The sequence below is a fragment of the Octodon degus genome, unplaced genomic scaffold, assembly GCF_000260255.1.
Source record: "Octodon degus isolate 3935 unplaced genomic scaffold, OctDeg1.0 scaffold00062, whole genome shotgun sequence".
NCBI classification, from domain to species: domain Eukaryota; kingdom Metazoa; phylum Chordata; class Mammalia; order Rodentia; family Octodontidae; genus Octodon; species Octodon degus.
Window position 1 is genome coordinate 5,126,059 of NW_004524638.1, and position 6,239 is coordinate 5,132,297.

Genomic DNA, 6,239 nt, shown 5'->3' on the forward strand with positions numbered 1-6,239 from the left:
GAGTCAAGCCACCATCTCTGCAAATTCTGTTGTGGTTCCTTCACACCACTTTTTCCTCACTTTCATCCTGCATAAGTTATCAGACATCATCCACAGTTGACTTTGACATGTGTCAAAGTGCCCTGGGAGTCTTACTTGGAGATGATCAGAATCTTTCTGAGGACAAGGATGGTCTTGGAAGGAAGGAATTCAGCACAGAAATGATCTGGAATGAACAAACTAGTTTAACTTTCTCGGTATAGCCTAATCTTGTCGCAAGTTCCTACATCACATGTCCTCCAGAAAGTCATTCAATATACAGAGGTTTACGTACTCATTGGTCTATATGTTCTCTACAAGTGCCTGGTTCCCTGCAAGGCTTCTGTTGTCCTTGCTTTCTTGCACACCTGAGTTAGTTACTCTGAGTTATTACTTGAGTTTGAGAATGATTAATTCTAGGTCTTGCTGTGAACATGGTATTAAATGGAACAGACAAGTCAATTTCACAGGGGAGCTTACTAGAAATTCAGAATTTTAGGCTCCAGCCTAGACTTGCTATTGTACAATATAATTTAACAAAAGCCCCAGGTCATCCATGTGCACAGTAATATTTGAACCAGACTGTGAGTCTAGAGCAAGATTTAGTAAAAGACAATGTACAGGTTATCCCTAGACCTATAGGGAGATATAGGCCTCCACTCTCTTCTCACTGACACCTTCCTGTGAGAAGCATTTTTCCAATTTTAGGACCTTAAGTACAGAGCCAAAACACAGATGATGAAAGTCAGGCTCAAGTGGTAAAATAACTCCTGGAACACTCTCTCTAAAGGCCCAACTCCACAACTGCATGAGCAACTTAATCCATGCTTCCTTCAACCACTTCAGTGAGGGACCTTGCTTGCCCTGTTCAGCTGTGCTCCACTGGGGCTCTGGTTGGCAGTGGATGGGATCACCATTTGTCAGTTACTTACCTGTGGGTGGCTACTTTCTTTTTCATTCATATGATGAAAGTCCTTCCAGAAGTGGTGTGTGTGTGTGCGTGTGTGTGTGTGTGTGTGTGTGTGTGTGTGTGTGCACTCGTGCACGTGCTCCTGTCGCTTTTGAATTTGTTTTCTGTGCTCTGCAATTTAAATGTTGACTTGAGTCTCCCCTCGGAAATATTTAGGACATTTCTGGGTATTTACAGAGTGCTGGTTTATTTTCCACACTGGTAGCGCTCTCAGGAGCATGGCCCCATTGTAGAAAACTATGAATGGAGAGTGTTGAGTGGTTGGGTCGCCACAACACCACAGAGACTTTCAACAGGCTTGTAAACTGAGGCAACAACATACACTTGTAAGTCTTTACTTTCTTCCTCTATAAAATTAAAATGATTTCTGTGAGGTGATTACACTAACATGTGAGTTTTACTGGATGAGTAGAGAAAACAATGGCTTTTAGACAAAAGAGGCTCAGAATCTCGAGGGCCCACAGTCAGGAATGCCTGAACTACAGAGCTCAAGCCCATTTTTTCCTTCCCATCGTGTTGTTCTCAGACTCGTAGAAGACATCTCATAATTAATGTTCTTTGAATTTTGATGGCATCCCCTCCATCCTCCATTTACTTCCCCTCTTTCTATCAAGACATCATTTCAGATTTAGTCCCTTGGAAACTAATGTCATAACTAAAATCATAATTGATGGGCTTCGTGCAGAACTCAAGGTGAAGCAGCTTCTGGAGTGAAGCAGGCTCTTCCCATTTGCATTTCAGGTGAGTCAGCAAAACATGGCATACAGTGGAGCCTGCATTGTACTAAAGCTTGTTGGAAGACACCGGTCATCCAATTCTGGTTGCATTTTATACTGAGACCAGGACAGTAGGCTCACCAGGAACCAAAAGTCTCCCTGGTCACCCAGTGAGACCTTCTGAGAAGGTCAAATTCCAATGTGGAAAGTCCTTCCCTCTTTTCCTCCCTCCCTCCCTCCCTCCCTCCCATGCACACCATAATACTGTCTTTCCCTGACTCTGCTTGCTTTCTCCAGCTGCAGAGAGCCAGCATGCTCTAGAAGCGATGCTTGCCTGACTCTGTCTAGAATTAATCCTTCTCAGAAGGCAGAGAGAGCTCACTGGCTGTCACACCTTCACACGAGGCCACTGCTCAAGCTATGAGCTCAAAATGCTCCACCTCTAAAGTCTAGGACACTCCCTTATCACTGTCCACTTCTACCGAGAATCCAATCTTGGAACACTTAACCTGAGGCACACAGTTACTTTTCCTAGGTAACCCTGCATCATATATTCAAATTCTTTTACCATACTCTTGAATATCTCATTCTATGGCTAGCCAACTATTTTAGACATTCATTCACTCACTCATTCCTTCATTCTTCTATTTATTTTTTAATGTATCAGCATTTATTGAACCATCTCTAAGGCCAGATTCTGCTGTGCATCAGAAAACAGTAAACAACACAGTCATAGGGAGTCAAAGCCTTCTGGAGTTGACAGGAACTCATGTATCAATCTCAAATGTTTCACCCTTCTAGTGATTGTTTTTGATGTAAAAGATCCAGTAGAAAATGAACAGGCACAGTCCCTGCCTTGATGCAGGTGACATGGTGTACTTTGCAGTGAACTCTGAAGAAGGAAACAGTAGACACAGAGGTATAATATGCCAGATGGTGGAAATGATAAAAGAAAATTAAAACTAAAGAACAGGAAAGTGAGCAATGAGTGGCTTTACTCCTGGTAGAAGGATGAGGGATGTCTTACCTAATAGAGGATGTTGGAGCTGAGAACCAAATTATGTTAGAAAACAAGCTGTGTAGACATCTGGGGAAAACGTGTTCTGAGAAAGGCCAGCAAGAAGATTACTTTGCTCAATTCAAGCATCTACAATATATGAATGGCAATGGAAAACCCAGCTCTGACAAAAGTAAACAAAAAGGAGATATAAATGAAGGACTGTTTGTAGTGAAAAAAAATATATATATATCTGTATTTACAAAATAGCATAGATGTATAGCTACTTTCTCTTAGTTCAATGAGAAGAAAGTTTTGTACTAATAGTGTTTGGACAGGATATCATGTCTACATCTTATACTATGAATAACTACTACAAAGATAATATGCAATGTAATAATTATTGTAACTGTCCTACTAACTCTGCTTTGAAACTGTCTAATTGCTACTTCTTAATAAAATTAAAAAAAACACAATAAAATAAAAAGCACAATTCACTGTAAAAAGATAATGGAAATTATTCATTAAAGGATATGACATATTAAAAAGTAAAGAAAGGCCAACAAGGAGAAAGAACTGTTTGAAGAACAGGACAGGACAGTGGGCTGCAGTGAAGAGCAAAACAGGGGAATGGAGAGAGGATGTGGGTTCGGATGCAGCAGGCAGCTTTTTATTGAGTGCTGCGTGCCTGGAAGACTGGATTTTACTTGAGGTAAGAAGAGAACTTACCAGTAGGGTCTCAGTGGGGAGGGGGTAGTCTGATCTGACTTGGGTGTGGAAAAATTCACTCTGTTTTGTATATGGGGATTGGATTTCAGGAAAGAGGCACAAGGAGGTCATCAAGGATGATTCTCCAAGTAGGAAGGATACTTGGACAAATATGCTGAGAAATTCAGGTTAAATTGGTTTGAGCCCAGGCAATATTTAAGAAAGGTCAAATCTGAAGTTTGAGAAGAAGAAAAAAATTAAAGGTAATTCCATGACTTGTGCTGTGAAACACAGAATGAATGAGATTGTCATTTACAATATGAATCAAACAACTTTCAGTGAAAGGTAAAGCTAAAAATTGAGATAAGAACTGTCGTTGAAAGACATCACACTATCATGTCTCAATATCCCACTGGTGACTCCCTCTCTCCTCTTACACTCTGATCGACTGTGTTCCCTCTCAACACAGGGCATTGCCCTAGATTTTTTCCCATTAAGTATATAGATTTTATGTATAGGTAGTAGAAACAAGGTACTATATGATGCAATAAGATGATCATATTTGTGCTTTGGAAAGCCTACTTTCACTGTAGACTAGAGAAAGGAATGGGATAGCTTTAGCACTAATGGAAGGGAACCAGTTAAGAAAGGATTGCAAGATTCGGACTGAGAAAGTGGAGGCTTGAACTAGAGTGATGGTGTGTTAGAAAAATCCAAATAGCATAGGGTAGTTCTGGAGGTACTGATTTCTCTGTTTACTGGAAGTGACCACCAGCCATGTAGGCATGACCATAGTCATTTGATGAGAAAAAGCTTGCTTAGGGTGCTCTGTAAAAGAACATAGAGCATCATCCAACCAGTATAGAAAGTACAGAGGAGGTTAAATGCGGTCTTCTGGGTGGGGCCCTCAGGAAACTACAAGCTATTTCCAGGAAGAGACGGCTCAACTCTTTGATACCTCAGTGGTTTCAAAATTTTTCTTCATGAGGTTTGTTGCTTTCTTCACATATATTCCTCTCTTCTTCCCACAGCCCTCCCCCTCAGTATCACTTGGAACACTTCATTTCTGCAAATGGGGGCTGTTTCTTCATATGTGCTTTTAGAGCCTTCAACAGTGTAAAAAAGAGACAGCACTGTGGAATAATTAAGAACACTACCTTTTGAGTTAGTGACTTAGATTTGCAAAGCAGGTCTACTACTGATTAACTTTGTGGCTCTGGGAAAATTATGTAATTTCTTAGAACCTCAGTTTTTAGACTTATTAAATGGTTAAAATTATTGCACTCATCTTATACAATAGTTATTAAGACTTAAAAAGATAATTCCAGAGTACATTATTCCTGATATTATGAGTTATAAGCTAGAAAGTCAGCACTTCATTCTAATTACAAGCAAAATGCTAAAATAAATCCGATATGTATTCTCGGACGCATAAGTGATGATTGCCTACAGGGCATGCAACTGCCTCCACACTTGGAGAGAGATAAGCAACTACACAGAAATACAACTTGCTAAAGCAGGAATCTATGGGCTTATACACCCATAGAAACCTGAGAAAGTTTAAGACTGAACAATGATCAAGAAAAGATGAAGGCTCAAGGTGGATATTGGAGAAAAAGTACCTATCTGAGGTCCCAGTACAAGTGGGCCTCACATTTCTACAAGTTTTACTACCCGAAGCTTAAATATGTTCTCACAAGTAATATCTGACAAAAGTCCTTCATGATTTGCATGTAAGAGAGGAAAATAAATCCTTTGGAAAGTGATGTAAACAGATCCCAAGCTGATGGAAGTTTATTAGAGCCTAATTGACTTCGGTAAAAGAAATAACCATCTCTTCTCCACTGTAGCCATCCTGTACTCCCTAAGAAGAGACAACAATTGAGAAGCAACTGCTGCTTTTAGAATCAATTGTTGCTTCACACAGTTTACAGAACACACACACACACACACACACACACACTTCCACATCATTTATGAACACAGATCCAAAAGTTTCAGTGAAATATGAACCAGTGAGGGCCAAGTGGGATCTATCTCAATATGAAAGGCTGATTCAACATTTGAAAATATGTTAATAAAATCCATCATATTACCAGATTAAAAAAGAAAATCACATTCATATCAATAGATGAAAAACAAAAAAACTGACAAAAGCCATTGTCTATGAATAACAAAAACTCAGTAAATTAGGTGGAAGAACTTCAACTTGAAAAAGAATATATACAAAAATATGTAGCTAACATCAAGTAAATGATAAGACGCTTCAACTTTTCCCAAGAAGGTTGGGAATGCAAAAAGGATGATCTTTCACAACTCATTTCCATAGATGTATTGAAAAGTTCAATCAGAAAACAATAAAATGAAATACAAACAGATGTGGAAGGGACTATAATGCATTTTTGCAGATAGCATGATTATATGGAAAACCCAAACATAATCAACAAGAAAAGTATCCTGAAACCAATAGAAGATTATAGTAAAGTTTCAAGATACTTTAGTACCCCAAAGTCAAGTGCTTTCCTATATACCATCAATGAACAAAATAAATTTGAAATTAAAACGTCATTCACATTAGTACTTTAAAAGTGAGAAGCATACACATACATCTATTAAAATATATTAAGGTCTATGTGAGGAAAACTATAAAACTAGAGAAGAAATCAAAATTACTGTGATAAAATCAGCACGATGCTGGAAAAATAACAGATCTGAGGATTGATGGAATACATTAAAAGATGCAGATAGAACTACAAACACACTCAGTGACCTTATCTTTGACAAAAGGGCCAAACATGTTCACTGGAAGAAAGATAGTCTCTTCAATACA